The following is a 24637-nucleotide window of genomic DNA, read 5'->3' as shown; positions in this document are numbered from 1 at the left end:
TTTATGCAGAGCACCAATTCCACAATCAAGCATGGCAGCCCTGGTACAGCATACCACTAAAACACAAAGGAAGAGCACTTAGACCAACCCTGGATTTGAGGAAAGGAAAAGGGGGCGAATCAGGAAAGGATTTTTGGAGAAGGTATCACCTAAGTTGTAAGTCGTTAATCGCCTCCTCTGTACATCACAAAACTGCTTTAATGTCTTTTACCAACAGTGTATGGCTCACTATAGATGTTCAATAAATGTTTGAATAACTTATAATGAACACAATTATATGAGAGCATTTGTTAATCTCTTTCTCACCAAATAAAGCAGCAAATACATACCCAAAGCTTCACCAAAAACTATAAATACCATCTAAATATTAATGTAATCAATATTTACACTTATCAGCGAGAGGAAAGCATGAATTATTCAAATAACCAGTTGGAAGATGAGGGGCAATAGGAACCTCCTGATAAGACTTAGGTTTTTCAAAACTAAAGACTTTCAAATCAAACACTGCATTACCTGCCTCGGATCAATTTCCTAATTATTTCAAAAAGACTAAAAATTTTAAAGGAATCTTAGAAACGAGGTCCAAGACACTAATTTGCAATGATTATAAATTCCTAGCTGGGCAGGTTATGGTGGGTAGTCAAACCTCAGGCCTGTAACCTCCCTAGTACTAACTTTGCCTTAAGCAAGCCCTGTCCGTTGTTTTTGTGCATAAGTTAACACAACTTTGAAATGCCTCTTTTTCAGACTACTGGGAAGCGTAACTACCCTCAAGAAAGCACATAATCTTGTTAACTATCCTGTAATCCAATCCCCACCTTGGCCTTGCCTTCTCCCACCTTCATGTAATCTTCCTTACATTCCCTCGTAATTCCAAATGTATAAAAGAAACTGCAAAGCTCTGGAGCTATCTGAGATCTTGCTTCTCACCACTGTCATCAGTTTGGCTCAAATAAATTCTTATAAAAATTCTCTACAGGTCTGGACCTTTCTTATGTCAACAGACTATTAAACCGTCCCCTATACTATGACCAAACTTCTGCTACCTTCTTTGTTCCACCAATAATATCCCTGCTATGCCATGTTCAAATAACTACTCCTTTCCATAAGAATTCCTTCCTCACAAGCTGCTGGACCAATTAGACTACAGCAACTGTCTGATGTAATTACTGTGTGAATCTACCTGTCCCATAATTGGTGTGATCTTAAGCATTTAAATTCATTAACTTCTCTGAGAGTCAGTATCATTTCTAAAATGGGAAAAACAATAGGTATCAAGGAATAAGAATGGTATAATCTTTCATTGCCTTCCTTTTTAATTTTTTAATTTTAGTTTTTATTTTTAGCTTCCTCTAAATGCAAAAAAATGCTTTTACAAAGGGGGGCACTTACACTGAGGTAGCAGGAATGGGACAGAAAAAAGTGTAAAGACAAAATAAAGTATAAGTAAACTTATCAAGTAGGATTACTGTCCTTAGTGTTCTCCTTGTATGTCTAGATTCTAAAGAGGCAAATGTAACAATACTTCTTTCTCCATGACAGGCAAAATTCTAAGAATCCTCAATGACTCACACCCCTTTATTATCCCACCCCCGTGAGTGTGGGTGAGATCTGTAGATATAATGGGATATAACTCTTGCAACTGTTTGTGGCAAATAAATGTTTGCATATGTATGTGACGTTTCTAATCAATTAAATTCACCAAAAGGGAAATTATCCAGGGTGAATCTAACCTAACCAGATGAGATTTTAATGGTTTTAAAAGGGAGTCTAGAGGTCAGAAATAGAGGAAGTCAGAGACTGGTCTAGTTTGCCTAGATTAAAGCAAACAGCCACACTGTGAACTGCCAATGTGGTCCCACGGTAAGGAAATGAGAATGGTCCCTCCCTGGCCAACACCTAGCCAGAAAACTTTAGTCATACAGCCACAAGGAAATTAATTCTGCCAACAAATAGTTAGCTTGGAAGATCTTGACCCTCAGATGAAAAGTGCAGCCTGACATCTTGATTTCAGCCTGGTGAGATGCTGAACTGAAAGCCTAGCTACAAGGTACCCAGATTTCTGACCTATAGAAACTATGAGATAATAAATAGATGTTATTTAAGCTGCTAAATATGTGGTACTTTGCTATACATCAAAAGAAAAAAAGAGAGGAAGAAGAGGTTTCTATCTTTTTCCCCAGAGTGCACTGTATCTCCTCAAAGCACTGATTATAAAGATATACAAATCCAGAATAAAGGGACAAAGATTAAAACAGTATAAAATTGCATAAATGTTTAATTCTAGCAATTTAAAAGGGGATTTTTCACACACATCTTGTAAACAACTACTACATAATTTATTATCTTTATTTTAGTGATGAGAAAAGTAAGGCTCAAGCGTGACATCCCAAAGGTCACAAACCTAGGAAATGTTTTAAGTAACTTCAGTGTTTGCCTCTCCACTACAGCCCCCTTAAAGCATTCCTTAAAGCATTAAAAGAGCCATTCAAATTAACAGTAAATGTATTACCATCTTCAAAGAAAACTATTCTAGTAACAAAACAATTTTCCAAATATCACATCTATTGAAATATCCCTTAGCTTTGTCAGAACATCAAAACTAAAGAGGATAGAGAAATTTTCATTCAAAAGTAGTTTTGATTGTAAAAATGACCATTGGTAGATACTTGAATAAATATAAAGTACATTTTGAAAATGTAATGCAAAAAGTTTTAACAAAACACCTGTAGGTTTTCTAGAACTTTATTTAGATAGCAAACAATTTCTAAGTATTCTCAAAAATCAAAAGCAATTAAGCAACCTTTCTGAATCTTTTAACATTCCACACCTTGCCTAAATTTATTGAGTCTGAACTTGTCATACATCATAATTATGAGAACGTGGTACAATATATCATACAATAAACAACTCTTTTATTTTCACTGTGGTGTATATTTCCCTAAGTGCTTCACCATCAAAATGTGCAATTTTCTTAAAAACACACAGAAAACTAAATGATGGAGTCATATTCAAATTCCACGTAAGTTACAAATCACACAACTTTCTTTATGCCAATTCAAATACTTTAACACTAACTTTATCTGCTGAGATGCAAAACAGTCCTTTGTAGTAACAACCACGAGAAGGAATAAACTATATCATCTTAATACCAATGTTAACACCAAATAATTCGCTGTCGTCACATGCAAACAGCATCACGTATAAACAGCATTGTTTTGAGTCCACAAGCTTCCAAAACCATCCCATGATTTATATGCCTGGGGCACGATTCTCTGCAATGTGAAGAGAATCGATAACATTTCAAATGTGGGTAGAAGGGGTGACGTGACGGTCTTAAAACCTGAAAATTTCTCAGTCCCCACAGCACACAAGCAGCACCCGGTTCGGACCCTGCAATCGAGGCCCCAGGTCCAACTCCAGGCACTCCCGTTTCCCAGCTCTTCACCCCGCCCCCACCCCGAGAAAGGAGGGAAAACAACTTTTATTGGTCTCATCTCCCGGGGGATTGGCAAACTAGCGGGGCAGAGCTCGGGCCTCGACACGTTTCCCAAGGAGGCCTCCGTCGGGGGCGGGGAGTGAAGACAGCGGGAAGCCAGGCTTAGACGCCCCCCTTCCCTGTCGCCAGCCCCCTGCCCCACCCCACCAAAAAGAGGCCTGGGCCGGCCGCCACGCCGAGTGACCCCCAGGCCCCTCAACCACGGCGAGCTCGCTGTCATGTGACAACGCTGCCGCTAAAACACCGCAGAAACGCAGGGCGGCGAGCGGCGGAAGGCGTTCGCACCAGCCTGCCTCGGCCCGGCCCCACCGGGCGCTGGCGAGTCCCGAGAGTAGGGGCGGGGGGGCAGAGGGCGGGCTTGGCGGCGGGCCCGAGCGCGCCACAAAGGCGTCCGCGCCCGTCGCCGTAGTGCTCGAGCGGGCGGGGGCACAATTTTCGGGGCCCGCGGGATGGGTGAGGAGCGACGAAAGCTCCGGGGTGCCCGTCGCGCCCACAGCCGCCCCCAAGCGTGCCCGGACGGCCAGCGACCGCCGCACCCTGCACAGGCCCGCGCGGCCTCCCTCCCCCGCGCGGAGCCCGCGCCGGGCCCGCCCGCTCCCCGCTCGCGCTCTCTCGCTCTCGCTCGGCCTCCATCTTGGATCCGCGCTTTCAGCCCCCGCGCCGCTGCCGCCGCATTCCCCCTCTTTCCCGCCCCCCGCCGCCGTCGCCGCCGCCCGCACTCACCTCAGCTGCCCATCCGGGCGCCGCCGGCCGTCGACCTAGTTTCCCCCCAAAAGTCTCCGGTGTGTTATTCCCGATGTGGGGGGGTTGTTACGGGGTGGTCGCCGGGGGTTCGGGAGCGGGGGCCGCGCCTTCAACGGAGCTGCAATCCTAACCCGCCATCTGGTGGCATTTTCCACACGCCAATGGCGCCGCTGCAGACTTGGGTCCGGACCGCCCTCTGCTGGCCGCAGTGTTTATTGCCTCGCTGACGGGACAGGCCTGCCCGGAAAGGGGAGGGAGCGGAGGCGCGAGCTGAGGGCCACGGCGGGGACGCGCGCACTTTCCAATGGGATAACGCGCACGCGCACCAGCAGGGCGGGAAACGTGGCCGCTGCGTGGCGGCCCCGCCCCCGCCGGGAGCGCTAGTCCAGCTCAACCAATCGCAAGTGGCCGATACTGCTCGGAGAGGGGGCTGTGGACCTTTCGTGAGACGCCTAAGGCGGGCGGAAGGACGGCTACGTTGGCGCCTGCGCGGCCCGCTAGCTATGTTGCCGCCCGCCATTTTTGGAGCTTTTCCGAAACCTGGGAGGGAAACCCACCCCCGGCCCCTTCTACGAGGCCCCTCCCCTGGTTGCGGGACTGGCGCTTCCTTGCATCCCCGCCCGGCTGCCCCCACCCCCGCTGCCCAGGACGGAAAACGCGCAAAACCCTGCTTCCTCCTCTCCTGTGTTTAATCAGGGCTTCAGAGCCTAGCATTGTATTAGCGATTTATTGTTGACTGTTCACGAGGCGCTTTATCTGGAGGGGGTGAAAAGGTTTCAAGGACTGTTTGGGACCTCCCTCGCCGGGGATCGGGACCCAACAGTGCCCGCCCCAGACTGATTGGCGTCGTTCCTGCCTCTAAAGCAGCTCTTGTCCGCGCTGCCGGCTTTGCATAAGGCGGCAGCATTGGCCAGTTAGTGAAGAAGGAATGCAGCTGGGCTAGGAAAATAGATCCTTCGTTTTTTAATTAGATGTCTCCTCCCACAGCCTAGGACTAGTCTCGTGGCTCCGAAATGGACATTCCTAGCTGCCAAAAGGGAAATAACTGACTAACGTGAGATCATGAGCAAAATACGCTGGTAAAAGTCGCCTTTCCCTACTTTCCACCCGCCTCGCGGTGGCCCTGACTGTGTGTCTCCTACCTGACACCTGCTCACAACTTTTCAATCCAAAAAAATCCTTCCTCTCCCAGGTCATCAACCCCATTTATGACTAAATTCTCTGTTGCTATAGCCAGCTCTACTTCAATATTGCCTTACAATCAACTGCTTTACAGTCTTCAGGGCCAATCTCCAGTAAATTACCCCTTTCTGGTTTCTCACCCAGTGGTCACAGAGTGTGTTGTGGCTTTTCAATGGAGGAAGACACAACCGACCCAGTTGGGTATAAATTCAAGACTGGACTTCCACTTATGTGTTGTGTTGTTTTTTTACTAATCTAGTTGACTTCCTATCATGTTCTCTGCAAAGACTCTATCTTATTATTAAATGTGCCAGTCGCAATCTATACTAACAAATTAACTTCATCTGGTCTCCTGGGATCAAAGCTACCACAGCACAACTAAACACACTCATGAAAGAGGATTTCCAGAACTGCCTCAGAAAATGACTTGGCAAAAATGATCGAATAAGTGTGTTCGAAGCAAGGCGGATTATTTGAGGGGGATTAATGGCAATGTGTCTTTTACTGTAACAATTTTTTTTTAATTTAAACATTCACCATTTTGTTTGATCACACCTCATACACCCCTACACACTTTCCCAACAGATGTGCTTTTAAACAGATCAGGGAAATCTAAAACTATTTTTCTAGCTTGAAAACAGGTAATAATATGCAAAACCATCTCCCCATCACCGCACCTTTCGTGTATCTCACTCTGCACCTGGGAGCCCAGGTCATCTCTTCTTAATCCCCCACCTTTCAGTTGATCAAGTCCTGCTGGTCCTGCCTCCTATACACTTTATTGCTGTTGTCACTGTCCTTTTTCAGGCCTCAGCATCACTTTCCTAAACTAGCCTTCCTGCATTCCTAGAGACTGACACTTGAGATTTGGGACACTTCTGTGACAACAAGCATTAGGGATTTGTTATGTTTATTAGTTATCGGTTGCTGTGTAAAAATTACTCCAAAACCTAGTTGCTTCGAACAACACACATATATCTTGTAGTTTCTTTGGGTCAAGAATCTGGGCACAGCTGAGCTGGGTCCTCTGTTTCACAGTATCTCACAAGGCTGCAATCACGATGTTGGTGCAGGATCTGTGATTTCATCTGAAGGTTCTACTAGAGAAGGATCAGCTTCCAAGCTCATTCAAGTGTTGTTAGCAACACTCAGTTACTCATGGGATGTTGGACCTAGAGCTTCAGTTCCTTGATGGCTGTTAGCTAGAAGCTGCCCTCAGCTCCTTCCCTCTTGGGCCTCTACTACATGGCTGCTTACTGCATCAAAACGTCCAAACCCAGAGGAAATAGAGTCTTGTTAGCAGACCAAGACAGAATTTATAATCTTTTATAGCTGAATGATGGATGTGACATCCCATGACCTATGCCATATAATCAATTCACTGGGTCTAGCCTACATTCATGGAGAGGAAATTATGCAAGTGTATGAATACCAGGAACTGGGGACAATTGTGGACCATCTTAGATGTCTGCCTACCACAGTGGGACAGGAGGGAGGTTGTCACAATAGCCAGAGTAGAACTGAAAAGAAAGCTGAGGCATAGGGAGAACTTGAAGTCCCCACATGTCTAGGTCGAAATGAGGCCCAAAGTCCATCATATAGAAACTAAGAGGAGGAGACTGGTGAACAAGAGCAAGCAGCAGAAAGTTCTGCAGTAAAATACAGCATAAAATGCATTTATGTTTGCTATATGTTTTCTTGACAGTAGAAATATTGGCTTCCAGCTATATTTATATTGCATTTTCACAGGGAAATGGAATTTACATGTCACTAAAACACAGAAGCATTTCTCAACTTTTCTTACCTCGCTGACCATTGCTTTTGTCGTCTTCAAGGGCCTCGCACTCCTTGGCCATCTCTGAAATGTGGATGTTGCCTAGGGTTGAGAATTGTGCTGTTTTTTTTCCTACTTTTCATTTCTCTCCCTCACTTCTTTCATTCTCACACCATTAACAATGCAGGGGGAGGAAAATTCCAGGTCTACATTATTAGTTCTCACTTCTCTAACTGCCTATTTAAAATATCCAGATATTTCTTGGAACATTGCCACCAAGATGTAACATCATAATCCTAAACTTAATCTGTCTCATACAAGAGTTATCATCTCCCTTAACACCAATCCTTCAAATACAAATACAGAGGAAATAATTAACCACAGTTACTTATAACTATGGGGTAAGGGATTAGGTCTTCAGAGGGAAGGAATTTCTTACTTTTCATGTTAAACTTCTCTATGCAATTTTTACTTTTCACAACGAGCATGGTTTTTAAAAAAAAATTTTATTATTATTTTTTAATTTATTGGGATGACATTTGTTAGTAAAATTACATAGATTTCAGGTGTACAATTCTGTATTACATCATCTATAAATCCCATTGTGTGTTCACCACCCAGAATCAGTTCTCCTTCCATCACCATATATATGAAAGAGCACGTTTAATATAAAAATAAATTATAAAGAGATCGTATTTTAAATCCATCCAGCTCATTCTCGTGACTTAAGCTACCGTGTTTCCCTGAAAATAAGACCTAATCAGAAAATAAGCCCTAGCGTGATTTTTCAGGATGACATCCCCTAAACATAATCCCTAATGTATCTTTTGGAGCAAAACTTAATATAAGACCCGGTCTGATTTTTGGGGAAATACGGTATTATGTTTCTGGTCATGATAACCCATCCCTGGTCACATTGACTCTGCCTCTTCCATGATTCTCTCTCTTCCAGGGTCTATTTAAGTGTCTGAAGTGATGGGAAAAGGTGTCACCTTAGATTGTGACAATAGTGAGGACTAATCAGAATGCAAATTAGAAAAACTCAGGAAGAAGATCATGATAAACCTAATCAGGACAGGGCTATGGTTAAGGATATAAGGCAGAAATTTTTGAAGTACCTATTGATTTTGATATTGTTATGGCAGAATTTTATACTGATCTGAGAAGGGAAAGACCAGCAAATGAAATAGGGGGCAGGAATGGGCAGGTGAGAGGACCACGAAGTGAGTACCTCCCCAATCCTTCCTCACTCCTTCCCCTGACACTGCATAGCCTGAGATCCACACCAGCAGCCAGCCCTTGCCTCTGCAGCTTCATGAGTGCAAGATGCCAGCCTTATCCCCAAGGCTGACCTCCACACCTGTGCATGTGCCTGTGATGAGTCCTGTAACCACAGGAGTGCTTGCCAACAGCCAGGACCCAAACAGCTGCATGTGAACCCAGACCCAGCCCTGTCTACTGTCATTGGCCTGCACTGCTGGGCTCTCCTGCAGCTAGCCACTCCAGCTGTGCAACTGCACACGACTGGCCAAACTTATGTGTGTGCCCAGCCTCCACTGCTATGTGTGTACCCTGATAAGACCTTGTGGCTACAAGAGTGCATGCTAACAGCCAGTCCCCACAGCTGCTAGTGTTCCTGAAGTTGGCTCTGGTCCTTGCTGCTGACTCTGACCCCCACCACTACAATTGTGTCTGCAACCAGCACCTGCCACTAAACAGGCACCTGCAGATAACCCCACAACACAGTGTTATAATCAGCTCCAGCCACCACCAATGCCTGCCCTGGTCTCTATGTGCTGGACCTGGAGTCACCCCATAGTCCTTTTAGCCATATGTACTCCCCACAGCATACACCAAAGACCACATAGTTGTTGACATTGTGTACCACAGTATCCTGAGGCACTGTCATCACATCCCAACCCCTCGAACTGGAGCCTCCACATGTCCCCACACATGGCACCCTGCACCACTAGACCAGGGTCACAGCGTGCTCCAGCGTGCCCCACCCCAGGTCAAGGTCTTTCCTTGCCAAAGTCAGTCTATAAAGTCTGGAAGTGGTGACTGCTTCTTCAAATGTGTAGACACCTACACAAGGCTATGAGCATTGTGAAGAATCAGGGAACACTACCAAGGCAGCACAATAAACTTCCAGTAACTGACCACAGAGAAATGGACATATATAAATTGCCTAACAAAGAATTCAAATTGTTCTAAAGATGTTCAGAGAGTTATAAGAACACAGATAAACAACTTATCAAAGCCAGGAAAATAATACAAAAACAAAATGAGATGTTCAACAAAGAGAAAGAAAACATAAAAGAGAATCAAATAGAAAATTTGGACTTGAAGAATATAATGACTGAACTGAAGAATTCAACAGCCAACTAGACCAAGTAGAAGAAAGAATCAGTGAACTCAAAGACAGATCATTGGTAATTATTTAGTCAGAGGAGCAAAAAGAAAATAGAACAAAAAGGAATAAAGAAAGCCTATGGGGCTGATAGGACACCATAAAGACAATCTGTAGACAACTGGAGCAGAGAAGGAGAAAAGGGTAGAAAGCTTATTTAAAGAAATAATGGCTGAGAACTTCTAAAACCTAGGAGAGGTTTGGATATCCAAGTTTATGAAACTAATAGATTACCCCAAAAGTTTAGTCCAAAACAGTTTTTTCCAAGACAGATTATAAAAGAGAATTTTTAAAGCAACAAGAAAAAACTGCTTTCACTCATGCAAGAGAATCCCCATAAGACTATAAGTGGATTTCTCAGCAGAAACGTTGCAGCCAGAAAAGAGTGGGATGAAATATTCAAAGTGCCAAAAGAAATATAACTGCTACCAAGAATACTGTCCTTGGCAAATATGTTCTGCAGAAATGAAGGCAAGATAAAGGCTTTCCCAAAACAAACAAAAACTGAGGGAATTCATCATCACTAGACTTGCCTTACAAAAAATGATGAAAGGAGTTCTTCATGAAACGAAATAATGTTAATTAGTATCATGAAAATATATAACACAAGGGAAAAGGTAAGCATATAGTCAGAATACTCTAGTACCATGATATGGTGATGTGCTAACCCCTTAACTCTAGAAAGAAAAAGGTTAAAAGACAACAGTATTAAAAATAGCTATAGTTACAGTAATTTGTTGATGGGTATACAATATAAAAAGATATAAATTGTGACATCAAAAACATAAAAAATGAGGGTGGTAGTAAATGGGTAGCACTTTTGTATGCAATTGAAGTTATCAGCTCAAAATAGAATTTTATAGATTTAAGATGTTCAAGTAAGCCTTGGGATAACCACAAAACAAAAACTTAAAGTAGATACACACAGTACAAAGACAAGGGAATCAAAGTACACCACTAGAGAAAATAATCAATTCACAAAGGAAGACAGCAAGATAGGAAGAAAGAACAAAGGAACTACAAAACAGGCAGAACTACGAAATAAGATGGGAATATTAAGTCCTCACCTATCAAAGGGTAGCACTTTTGTATGCAATTGAAGTTATCAGCTCAAAATATTTATCAATGATAAATATAAATAGATTAAATTCTCCAATCAAAAGGCACAGAATGACTGAACAGATTTTTTTAAAAAACAACTACATGCTGCCTGCAAGAGACCCAGTTCAGCTGCAAAGTCACACACATGCTCACAGTGAAGGGATGGAAAAGGATATTCCATGCAAATGTAAACTGAAAGAGAGCAAGAGAGCTACACTTCTATCAGGCAAAATTGACTTTAAGTCAAAAACAACAAGGAGACAAAGAAGGTTATTATACATCATCTTTCCCCCAAAATAAGACCTAGATGGGAAATTAAGCTCTAATGTGTCTTTTGGAGCAAAAATTAATATAAGACCCTATATTATATTGTATTATATTATATTATATTATGTTATGTTATGTTATGTTATATTATATTATATTAGATCTGGTCTTATGTTATAGTAAAATAAGACCAGGTCTTATATTAATTTTTGATCCAAAAGACGCATTAGAGCTGATTGCCTGGCCAGGTCTTATTTTTGGGGAAACACAGTAATGATAAGGGGGTCAATTCATCAAGACGCTATAACAATTATAAATGTATATGCACCCAGTATTGAACACCTAACCATATTAATCAAATGCTAACAGATCTAAAGAGAGAAATAGACAATAATAAAATAGTAGTTAAGGGACTTCAATACACCATTTTTAACAATGCAAAGATCATTCAGACAGAAAATTAGTAAAGAAACATTAGACTTGAATTATACTTTATACCAAATGGATCTAACAGACGTCTACAGAACATTCTATTCAACAGCAGCAAAATACACATTCTTCTCAAGAGCACATGAAACATATTTCAGGACAAATCATATGTTAGGTCACAAAACAAGTCAGAGTATTTGAAAAGATTGAAATCATATCAAGTATTTTTTCTGGATCACAATGGTATGAAACGATAAATCAATAATAGGAAGAAAACTGGAAAATTAACAAATGTGTGGAAATTAAACACCACACTCCTGAACAGCTAATGGGTCAAAGATGAAATCAGAAAGAAAATTTAAAAATACTGAGACAAATGAAAATGGAAACACAACAAACCAAAACTTAGGACTTGGAGCAAAAGCTGTGAAAGAGGGAAGTTTATAGTAATAAATGCACACATTAAGTAAAAGAGTGGGGTGGCCGGATAACTCAGTTGGTTAGGGCATGGTGCCGGTTGCACCAAGGTTGCTGATTTGGTCCCCACATGGGCAACTGTGAGCTGCGCCCTCCTTAAAAAAAAATAGAAAAAAAGATCTCAAATAAACAACCTAATTTTACACCTCAAGGAATTAGAAAAATAACAAATCATGCCCAAAGTTAGTGGAAGGAAGGAGATAACACAAATCAGAGCAGAAAACAATGAACTAGAGAATAGAAAAACAATAGAAAAGATCAATGAAACCAAGAGCTCGTTTTTAAAAAGATTACCAAATTGGCAAATTTTGAGCTAGATTTATCAGAAAAAAGAAGAGAGGATTCAAATAAATAAAACTATAAATGAAAGAGGAGGTAGTACAACTGATATTACAGAAATACAAAGGATCATAAAAGACTACTATGAACAAGTTTATGTCAACAAACTGGACAACCTAAAACAAATGGATAAATTCCTAGAAACATCCAACCTATCAATACTGAATACTGAATCATAAAAAAAAAAAAAAAATCTGAATAGACCAATAACAAATAAGAAGATTGAATCAGTAAATGAACCCTCCCAACAAAGAAAAGCTCAAGATCAGATGGGTGAATATGACCAAATATTTAAAGAAGAATTAATGCCAATCTTCTCAAACTCTTCCAAGAAATTGAAGAGGAAAGAACACTCTCAAAGTCATTTTACAAGACTAGGATTACCCACAGCCAGATAAGAATACAACAAGAAGAAAAAGCTACAAGCTAACATCCCTCATGAATATAGATGTAAAAATTCTCAACAATATACTAGCAAACCAAATTCTACGGAGCATTAAAAGGATCATGCAACATGATCAAGTGGGATTTATCCCTGGATACAGTGATGATTCAATATACACATGTCAATAAATGTTATACACTATATTAATAGCATGAAAGACAAAAATCTTATAATCATCCCAATAGGTGCAGAAAAGGCTTTGACAAAATTCAACATACTCTATGATAAAAACTCTCAGAAAATTTGGTCTAGAAGGGTCATATCTCAAAATAATGAAAGCGATATATAAAAACAGCAAACATCATACTCAGTGAAAGGTTGACGATTTCCCTCGAAGATCAGGAATAAGACAAGGATGCCTACTCTCACCACTCTTATTCATTGTAGTACTGGAAGTCCTAGGCAGAGCAATCAGGCATGAAAAGAAAAAAAAAGAAAAGCATCCAAATTAGAAATAAAGAAGTAAATTTCTTTCTGTTTACTGATGACATGATGTTATATATAAAATCCTAGATTCCACCAAAAACTTTTAGAATAAAATAATTTAGTAAAGTGTAAAAAAATCAACATACAAAAATCAGTTGCATTTTCGTACACTAACAATAAAATATCTGAAAAAGAAACAAAGAAAACAATCCCATTTACAATAGCATTAAAAACAATAAACCACTTAGAAATATATTTAAGCAAGGAAGTAAAGAGTCTATACAATGAAACTGTATGATATTGATGAGAGAAACCAAAGAAGAAACAAATAAATGGAAAGATCTTTCATGTTTCTGGATTGGAAGAGTTAATAGTGTTAAAATACCCATATTATCTAAAGCTATCTATAGATTCAAAGCAATCCTTATCAAAATTCCAATGGCATATTTCATAAAAACAGAAAAAAAAATAGAAAATTCTAAAATTCATTTGGAACCACGAAAGACACCAAATAGCAAAAACAATCCTGAGAAAGAACAAAGCTTGAGGCAATTCCTGATTTAAAACTATAATATAAACTTATAATAATCAAAACAATGTGATACTGGCATAGAAACAGACATATAGACCAATGGAATAGAATTGAGAACCCAATAATAAATCCACACATATATGGTCAACTAATATTTGACAAGAAAGCCAAGAATATGCAATGGGGAAAGGCTAGTCTCTTCAATAAAATGGTGTTGGGAAAACTTGAAATTCACATAAAAAGAATAAAATTGGACTCCTATTTTACATCATTTACAAAAACTACCTTGCAATGAATTAAAGACCTAAACATAAAACCTAATGCCATAAAACTCCTAGTTAAAAAGCAGAGAACAACTCTTTGGCATTGGTCTTGGCAATGATCTTTTGGATATAACACCAAAAGTAAAGGCAACAAAAGCAAAAATAAACAAGTGGAACTATATCAAACTATAAAGCTTCTGCACAGCAAAATGATAAAAAAAAAAAAATGAAAAGGTAACCTAAGGAATGGGTGAAAATATTTGCAAACCATATACCTGATAATGGGTTAATATTCAAAATATATAAGAAACTCATAATAGTAGCAAAATAATAATCCAATTAAAAATGGGCAATGGACCTTAAGAGACATTTTTCCAAAGAAGGTATACATATGGCCAACAAATACTCAAAATCACTAATCATCAGGGAAATGAAAATCAAAACCACAATGTGCTATCACCTCACACCTGTTAGAAAGGTTATTATCAAAAAGAAGAGAGGCGATAAATGCTGGCGAGAATGTGGAAAAAAGGGAATGAACCCCCATACACTATTGGTGAGAATGTAACTGGTGCAGCCACTACCAAAAACAGTATGGAGTTTCCTCAAAAAAACTAGAAATAGAACTACATAGTGAAATAAGTCAGACAGAGAAAGACAAACACTGTATGATCTCACTTATATTGGAATCTAAAAAAAAACAAAATAAATGAACAAACAAAAGAAAAACAAACTCATAAATACAAAGAACAAATTTGTTGGTACCAGATGGGAGGGTGGTTGTGAGGATGGGTGAAAAACGTGAAACAGATTAAGAAATACATCCTGCCAATTATAAAAATAGTCACAGGCATGTAAAGTTGAGAATAAGAAATATAGTAACTATGGGTGGTTTCAGATGGGTACTAGATTTATCAGGTGATAACTTCATAAGGTATATCAATGTCTAATCACTAAGTTATACTCTTGAAACTAATATAATATTGTATCTCAACTGTAATTGGAAAATAAATTTGAAAAAAATTAAATAGAAATTAAAAACATCAATGTCATAGAAATAAAGAGTGGAATGATGGTTACCAGGGGTTAAGGGATGGGGAAAATGAGATGTTGGTTAAAGGACACAAACTTTCAGTTACAAGATAAATAAGTTCCAGGTATCTAATGTACAGCATTGTTACTATAGTTAAAATACTGAACAGTGAGTCCTCACTTAACACTGTGGATTTGTTGTGTGACTTTAAGTGAAATGATGTATAATGAAACCTATTTTACCATAGACTAATATAAATAAGAGTTAGTTTCCTACAGCATTTCATCAATGTTATAACAAGATGTCATTGAACAAAATAACATTATTTGAGGACCTACTACATTGGATACTTGAAAGTTGCTATGAGAGTACATCTTAAATGTTATCACGATAAGAACACTAACAACACAAATGATAATTATCTGAGGCAAGGCTATGTTAACTAACTTATTGTGGGATTTTGCAATATATGAGTGTACCCAATCATCACATTGTACACCTTAAACTTACACAACGTTTTATGTAAATTATATCCCAATAAAGCTGGAAAAAATAAAATTAAGAATTTTAAACCATAAATAAATAAATATTATTTTATATGGAAAAGCAAAACACCCAGAGTAGTCAATTGAATATTGAAGGAGTAGAACAAAGTTAGAAGAGTGATATTACCCAACTTCAAGACTTACTATAAAGTTACAGTAATAAGCATGATTCCGGCAAAAGAACAGACTAATAGGTCAACAGAACATAATAAAGAGCCCAGAAATAGACCCACAAAAATATTGTCAAGTGATCTTAGACAAAGGAGCAAAGCCAAAACACTGGCGTAAAGACAGTTTCTTTAACAAATTCTGGAACAACTGGATATCCACATATCCCTCCCCGCCCCCACACACAAAGAATTTAAACACAAATATTACACCCTTCATAAAAATTAACTCAAAATGGATTAGATACCTAAATGTAAAGTGCAAAACTATAAAATTCCTCAACGATAACATAGGAGATAACTTAGATGACCTTAGGTATGGTGATACCTGTTTAGCTATAACACCAAAGATACAATCCCTGAAAGAAATCATTGATAAGCTGGACTTCATTAAAATTAAAAATTTCTGCTCTGGAAAATACAATGTCAAGAGACTCAGAGGACAGACTAATAGAAACTATTTGTAAGAGACACATATGATGAAGGATTCTTGTCCAAAAATATACAAAGGACTCTTAAAACTCAACAATAAGAAAACAAACAAGCCAATTATAAAAGGAGCCAAAGACCTTAACAGACATCTCACCAAAGATATCTAGATGACAAATAAGCACATGAAAAGATGCTCCACAACATATGTCATCAGTGAACTACAAATTAAAACAATGAGATGCCACTACACACCTATTAGAATGACCAACATCTGGAACAGTGACGACACCACATGCTAGCAAGGTTGTGGAATAACAGGAACTTTCTTACATTGCTGGTGGGAACGCAGAATGGTACAGCCACTTTGGAAGACAATTTTACAGTTTCCTATAAAACTAAACATACTCTTAGCATGTGATCCAGCAATCATGCTCCTTGGTATTTACCCAAAGGAGTTGAAAACATGTCCACACGAAAATCCTGCATAGGAATGTTTATAGCAGCTTTATTCATAACTGCCAAAACTTGGAAGCAACTGAGATGTCTCTCAGTACGTGAATGGATAAATAAACTGTGGTATATCCAGGCAATGGATTATTATTCAGCACTAAAATGCAATGTTATCAATCCATGAAAAGAACTGGAGAAAGCTGAATCGTGTATTACAAAGTGAAAGAAGCCAATCTGCAAAGGCTACATACTTTATGATTCCAACTCTGTGACATTCTGGAAAAGGCAAAATTATGGAGGTAGTAAGAGGATCAGTGGTTGCCAAGGATAAAGGATGGAGGGAGGGACGAATAGGCAGAGCACAGAGAATTTTTGGGGCAATGAACCTTCTCTTCATGACACTATAATGGTGGATACATGTTATTTTACATTTGCCAAAACTCATAGAACCCTAATGTAAACTATGGACTTTGGATGATAATGATGTGTCAATGCAGTTTTATTAATTGTAACAAATGAACCACTCTGGTGTGATACTTTGATACAGGGGAGGTGGACAGGGAATGTATGGGAAATCTCTTTAGAACCTTCCATTCAATTTTGCTATGAATCTAAATCCACTCAAAAAAAATAAGTCTATTTAGAAGTTGAAAAAATATGGAAACAGTTTATATCTCAAATTATGTTTTCCACATAGCAGATCTGAGATGGACTTTCGTGTGCTGGATGTTTAGTGGGAAGTGCCCTTAGGATCAACTCCTGCTGAAATAAGGGAAAGAAGCAGGAGTTGACAGAGGGAGGAATCAAACTGTGATGGACGCCTGACAAGTAGCCTTGGCCCACTCAAAAGTTTCAGCGAGAATGGCCCTTCAGAGTTCTCCAAGCTGGGTTGCAGTGGCCAGGTCTTTATTTTCTGCATCTTTTTTCACTGGATATGGCCAGCCCTGAAAGACTGATGCTGGGCAAGGCATATCTCTATAGGTGAGATGAACCCTGAAAGGGCTGAGAGCTGGAGCCTGTCTGTAACACCACTCCTAACAGCTGGGCAGCAATCGTACACTGAAGGGGATCTCAGTGGCACATCACTATGTCCATGACATTCACAAAGGAGAAACTGTCAGAACTGGATGGCCCAGCCTTTGACATAATATTTAAGAAAAGTGATAATACAGTTGGAGCATCCTAACTTCAAATTTCAAAAGTTCTATTCTAATTTCTGATGCATCACTAACTATTCCCTCCAACATATTGCTAATACTTGGAGAAGGAAATGCCTCAAAAATAACATTTTCAAACTTTGAGGTATGGAGAAGGGAGAAAGGAGTCACTCCAAAGTAGCCAGCTGGCCAACAGCTTGAAACTTAACAGTCTCTTCAAATTTAGATTTTTGTAATTTTTTTTTAATTGGTGTTTTCTCTTGCGCTCTTGATTCTGGCACTATCTTTGTTTACTTCCAGAAATTTACTGATAGTTAATTCTTCAGTCTTCTTGACAGCTACAAAGGAACATGAAGCATATGTTTTATATTCCTTAATGAGCTCTTCTCCTGGCCCTCAGCCTGCTGGCTCCTTGAAATGCAAGATGTACCAAGCCAACAGAGGCCATAAGTGAGGGCAGCCCAGTCTGCAACCACAGAGCACAGCTGCAGCCTCTGGGAAGGGCCTCTTTTGGCTTGCATGTAGCCAGGAGGCAGGGCTGATAGGTCGGCACAGAAGCTGGTCCTTGTCCTGTCCCGATTCTGTTTGGAGTGGATGTGGGGCCAGAGTCCCAGAGAGCAGTTTCCAGGCTCTCGGCCTCACATGGAAAGCTGGCTCGGGTAGTAGATGGCCATCAGCTGTTACCGGTTAGCCATTAGCCATTGATATAACTGCCATTGGCTATGTTGGTTGGTTGGTGGTTGGTTGGTTGGTTGGTTGGTTGGTTGGTTGGTTGGTTGGCAGGCAGGCAGAGAAGGGGACTGTGGATTGTAGCTAGCAAGTGGGGTTGGTTGGTTGACAGAGCAACGGACAGTAGATTGAGGATCGCGTGGCTCCTGCTTCCTGTATCTCCAGCCCAGCCACCAGCGAGAATATGTTGGTGTTCCTTTTTGGCCTCACCATATCCTGCGTTATTGTGCGGGGAGTGGGAGCTGAGTCCCTGCGTGACAGTGGAACACTCAATCACTTTGAGACTCCAGGGAGAAGTGGCAGAGGGCCCAGGACTTGGGGACCTCTAGGGCTAGTGGGAGTTGAAATATATCTTAGATGTGAAAATGCTCCATAAACTGGGATACACTGGGCAGAGTTTCTGTTTGTATTTCTCTTACAGGGTGGCTGACCTTGTAAAATAAGAATTTTGTGAAAAGAATTTTAGTCTAGTCCAAGAGCTGGGACAGCTTGGTACCCTGAACATACCCTCAAATTCAGTCACGAAGCTTGGGTTCTAATCTCCAATCTTTTGCCACCTTGATCTCAATCTCTCCTCTGACTTAAGAGAATTGGTCTCCATAATTACTGAGTCCCCTCCCAAGTGTGTTAGCTGATGTGTGCTGAAGGGAACTGGACACATAGGGGTGCTGGACACACTGGTGTGCAGAGGAAAGAACACCAGCTAGGACTTAAGAGCCCCAGTTCTTGATTCATTCTTCCATTAATCAGAGAGGTGACCTAGGGCACATCATTCAAACTCTCCCAATCTCCCATGAAAAACAGAGGTAATATAACATTTTATAATACATACTTCAAGACTTACTATGAGGATTAAATGAGATAATCTGTGTAAATTACTTATCAGTGTCCAGTGGCATTCTTACTTAACTATGTCTTGTTCTGGCTGTGGCAGAAAGAAGTTAGTTGGTACTGCTTTGCTGTTAGGTTCCAAAGTTCAGCACCTGCTGTAGGTAAGCTTTACCAACTGTCATACAGGGTGTCATGCGGGGTCTCAGCTCCTGTTCCCCACACAAGAACGCGGGATATGGTGAGGCCAAAAAGGAACACCCACGGAGCCATAGATAGGGAAGTCATACCGCTACATTCTTGCTGGCAGCCGGGTGAGACACACAAAGTAGGAACCACACCATCTGAAACCCACCACCACTTTTCTGTCTGGCAACTAGCCAACCAGCGCCCTCACGGCAGTTACATCAGCAGCCAATTAGCTGACCGGTTACAGCCGATGGCCAACCAATCACAGCCTACGGCCATCCACTACCCTAGCCAGCACCTCCCCACATGAGGCCGAGAGCCTGGAAACTGCTCTCTGGAACTCTGACCCCACACCAACCTTGCTAGGGTTGCGCCATGAGCTTGAAGAATGTTTATAGCATGGGCCCTGAAGAGAATCAAAGTTCATGGGTCTAGTGGAGCCTCGATGCATCTGGGATATTATGAGGCACAAAGCTGGGCCCACCAGGTAGGTCCCCCTGTGAACTGAGGGGAAGACCAAGGAAATTTCAGTAAGTGTAGAAAAAGTGCAATACCAATGCTAGATTGGAATATTCCAGGAATTCAGTGTATATATCAAGTGAGCTATAGTCACAATAATTCTAAGCTCATTTATTCTTTCTTGTGTGTCTGGGAGTTGGCTGACCTAGATGGGATTTGGTTAGCTGACTCTGCTTCAAGCTGTGGGTTCACTTGTATTTGGCTCCTCATTAAGAGCATGGCTCAGGTATGCCCCGTATGTGTTCATTCTGGGGCTCAGGCTGATGGGGCAGTAGCTACCTGGGAACAGTTCTCGTCTCGATGACAGAGATGCAAGAAGGGAAGCCCAACTAACTGCACAAGTAGATTTCAAGATTTTGACTGTATAATATCTTCTCACATCCTTTTGATCAAAGCAGGTCATGAGGCTTTGCACACAGTAAAGAGAAATACATTCTGCCTCTAAGGAGAGAAACTGCCTAGTTACATGCTAAAGGGTGTGAATGCAGGTGAAGGTGAACTGGTACCACTAAATCAATCACCCATATTGTCTAAATGTAATACATATCTGTTTAATGAGCCACGTAGATGTGATGGGCAATTTGTCTTGTATTTCAGAAAGGACTGGTAATAAAACAGAAGGCCACTTGAGTTAGCTTATGTGAAGGGTACATTACTGTAAGAGGTCAATGGAAAATATCTTAAGCATCTGAGAACAGGAAGTGTGCTGGTGCCACAGGATTGAACTAGAAAATCAGATGTGAAGCTAACCCTCTCTTTCTCACAAAGTTGTATGACTCTTGGTTTCTGCTTCTTTTGTATTTGCTTTATTAACTTGTTTCTCTGTGAGGACAAGTTTCTTATTTCTTTCCATGGTGACTCTTACATTCTTTTAGCTTCCTACCAGCTGTGGTGCTGCCTTATTCCTGTGCAGATTCAGGCCCATACTCTACAGCTTTTTAATTAAAATTTCCATCAGAGATAATCACTGGGCTTCTCATCTTAGATTATCCAGAGAATCTGGTTGCCTTTGGATTGGTTTCAATTGGTTCTAATAAAATGTGGTCAGGGGAGGTGGGATCACAGGGTGAACAGAAGCTAGGCAACAGGTCAGAATCTCCAAGAAGGGGGGCGGTTAGATTGGAGGCAAAAATTAATATATCCATTTCACAGTCCCAGGAAATCTAGAAAAAGGGGCAAATTGCCACCCAGAAATATTCCGTGAAACTAATTCTCCAAAGGAATTTAAGTAAAACCTTACTGACCCAAAGAAGAGGCTCAAAACCTTTTCTTCGGTTTTGGCTCCTATTTCTCTGACCTCACAGCATCCTCCATGAGGGCTTCTTCTTTGGTTTTTTAATATTTGTATCCCTGAGACTCATCATCTTTCATACTCTGCCTAACTGGATATTACCTGTGGCCAAGCTCACGTGCCTGTTTGTAAAGGTGGTTGTGAGGCTCAATATTATCAGGATTCTGTCTCTACATTTCTCTATGCTTGTTTCTTCTCAGCTGACTCCTCCTGGACTTAAGCAGCTTCAGGTATGCACCCTACTAATGTGGCATTCCACAATGTGGAAAGGGAGAGATGATTTTCCCAGTGGTTCCAACAGAGGTCCCAGAATTGAATCTCACTAAGATTAGCCTGGTTGGGACCCATGCAGTAGGGATGCCTTTTGGGCTCCACCCAGATCCCCTCTGTCAGCTGCTGCACCCCTTCCCTTTTTCCTCTTCTCACCATCCACATCTGTTTCGAGGCTGTGGCTAGCAGTTTAAACCTGTGATCTTGACTTATGCGAGTTACTCTTGGCTGATAAGAGCCTACTAGTCTGGGAGTACTGGGAAGTTACACTGCCTCTAGCTCTAGACCAGTGATGGACAAATAAAGAGTTATAAAGGGTGGCCCCCTGGCCGCAAGGCAAAAACAATTCTGTAGTGCAATTTGTGCAGAGACAAGCTTCCCTTTCCATATACAAAATCAGGCCAAATCTGGACTTTACCTGACATCAGCTTTGGCCCCTGACATTTGCTTGGCCCCTTCCTCTTCTCTATCTTGCTTCCTTCACTCCCTTGCATGCTTCGCCTAAGAGCATTTCTTGTATTTCTTACATCTGAATCCTTGCCTCAGGCTCTACTTCTAGGGAACCCCATCTAAGACACATGCACATTTCTGAACCAGTTACTGAATGAGTGGTTAAAGGAGAGATTATGCTAAGGGATAATCCAGGTCACATGCCGACCTATACCATATAAACCTAAATTCCTGACTGTGTTTCATCAAGGACTTTTATTTGCTCACTGTTATTGTCTTTGTGTCCAGAATAGCACAGAGTAGGCATTTAATGAATATACCAAATAAATTAAGAATAGACTGAATGTGTTTGTATTCATAATTTCCCAAGAAAATTGGGGGTGGGGGGTGGCCAGTACCAGAAGAAAGCAGACTGAGTGTAAGAATATGAAATAATAACTATGCACTACAGAGACAAATAAGCAGAATTGGATTTAAAAACTAACATTTCTTTCATTCTGCCAAAGGCCAAGTTCCTCTCAACGACCAGATGTGCAAAGCATTTGTGATATTAAGCAGTGCTTTCACTGTAGGATTTAAACAATGTTCTGGGAAACGTGTTTGTTGCTTATTTGCCATCTGGTGAATAATGGAATTACTTCAAGGAGCTAATGAGAATCTACTTTTTTATGTAATATAAGAATTGCAGAAAGCAGTAACTATAATCCTGGAAACAAATTTCTTGCTGAGTCATTCACCCTCAAAGCTCAAGACAAGCTTTCACTTTGCGTTGAATTTTAATGTGATGTTTCTTCATCATCCCCCATCCCAGAGTCAGCTAATCAGTAATTTCTCTGTGGCTAGAGTGATTTTGTCCTCCCAGAAGGGCCAGGCAAACTCTGCTTACATACTTCCAGGGATCCCCATGTCTTTTCACTTCCAAGAACTCATTCATGGTCTTTTCCCCAAGGGCCCATGAGTGAAAGACCCCATTGTATTAGGAAGAAATCCATTTGTTTTCTCAAAATTTATTAATCATACCAAGCATGCTGGTACAATTCCAGCCCAAACTAAAGCAACTTTTAGTTTATTTTACTTGCCATAAGTAAAAGTGGGATTTCCATCAAGTTTTGAAATAATGAAAATATTGGGAGTCACTGAATAATCTTATTCCAGGGAGATACATGTTTTAAAGATCATACTGGGTTGGATGGGAGCAAAAGTCAAGCCACAGAGAGCCACCAGAAGGTTGTTTTGGTAGTCAAATAGAGAGATTTGTTAATTTTAAAGAGCATTAAATGCCCTTGGGAGTAAAATTGACCACCTCCAAATATCTGCCTCATTGTGCTAAGTGGGAACCTTTACTGTGGAGAATGAAACTACCAAGGCTCTCAAGCCACTGTACTTAGCATCTCACCTGAATAATCTCTGTAGCTGTCACCAGGTGGCAGGTGTTGGGAACCTGGGTCATGGTCTTGTTAAAAAAAAAAAAAAAAAAGAAAGATAACAAGCCCAAAATGGAGTCACTTGTGCTAAACCTAAGTCACCAAACCAAGACTTAATCCTCCACTTCATTGCAGTTTCAGCCTCTCCCAGGAAGATAAACTTTAACTAGTCAACGTAGAATTACCTGGTCAGCACTTGTGAGGTAATCCCTGATTAGACCCATTCCATCTCCGAAGGTTACCGAAGCCTGAAACGATCCACTATTTCCCTCTTTCTGCCTATAAAAGCCTTCCATTTTATCTAGCTCCTCGGAGCTCCTTTTATTTAGTAGAGAGAATGCTGCCTGATGAATCATTTAAAAAGCTAATAAGATCTTCAAATTTTACTCAGTTGAATTTTGTTTTTTAACAGTATGTAATCCTTATGGTTAGGCCCTAGAAGCCATGGACAAGTGAGAGAGGTGCAGTCTACAGGATTTTGTCCATAAAATACAGAACTTCCTATCAACATGAATTAGCCAAATATTCACTACCAGCAGGGCTGAACTGTGACTTTCATGGGCCCTGGATTCTTTTGAATTCCTCCATAAAAAATATTAAAAATTGTATTTTACCACTGTGTTGGTATAAAGATGAATATAATACAGGCTGAATTCACTTTTTAAATTATGTTAAAAGATACATAACAAAATTTACCATTTTAGCTATTTTTTAGGTATACAGTTTAGTGGCATTAAGTACATTGGATTCATTTTTATATACTTATTATTATATTTATTTTTATTCTGATTTTAAAAGAAATTGAAATTAAAATATCTTCACAAGCCCTTATCATGGACTCTAGACTCTGCTTGCTGTGCCTAATGGATAAGTTGGCGCTGACTATTAGACGGCAAAAAAGGGAAACAAAGAACAAAATTGAAATGCACTCAAACTCACTTTCTAGTTCCCACACACACAAAATAACATTTAAACTTGCCTTGCTGTTCTGCAGGGAGATACTAATCCTGGGAAGCAGTGTGTCTGAGTGGATAGAACATAGGACTCAGGCAGACTGAGATTGAGCCCTATTTTTGCCCCTTACTAGCTGGGTATCACAGCCAGCACTGGCAGGGCTCAGACAGGCCCAGTGAGGAGCCTGAAGGGGACAGTGCCAGCAGATTCAGAAATAGTACCAGGTCCCGGCCAAGAGGTCGAGGCAGATACTCCAGATCAAGCCCAGGGCAGTCCTCTGGAGTCCACTGGGGAGAAGCCAGAGTTCAGTA

At 40.6% G+C, this 24637-nt stretch overlaps 1 protein-coding gene across 2 annotated transcripts in view; it reads right to left on the bottom strand.

Annotated features, from left to right (window-relative positions):
- STAG1 (STAG1 cohesin complex component) overlaps nucleotides 1-4465 on the bottom strand; it is a 328953-nt gene extending 324488 nt beyond the window's left edge. Inside the window, exon 1 of one of the 2 annotated variants that reach the window (XM_081071693.1) lies at nucleotides 4223-4465. The gene's annotated coding sequence lies outside the window, so the exon portion shown is untranslated. The remainder of the gene's footprint in view (nucleotides 1-4222) is intronic. The other variant, XM_081071694.1, reaches the window with a different exon arrangement.
- Between the last annotated feature and the right edge of the window lie 20172 nt (nucleotides 4466-24637).

The sequence above is a fragment of the Rhinolophus hipposideros genome (assembly GCF_964194185.1).
Source record: "Rhinolophus hipposideros genome assembly, chromosome: 14".
NCBI lineage: Eukaryota > Metazoa > Chordata > Mammalia > Chiroptera > Rhinolophidae > Rhinolophus > Rhinolophus hipposideros.
The sequence above is the reverse complement of the archived record's forward strand: the minus strand, read 5'-3'. Positions and strand labels throughout refer to the sequence as shown.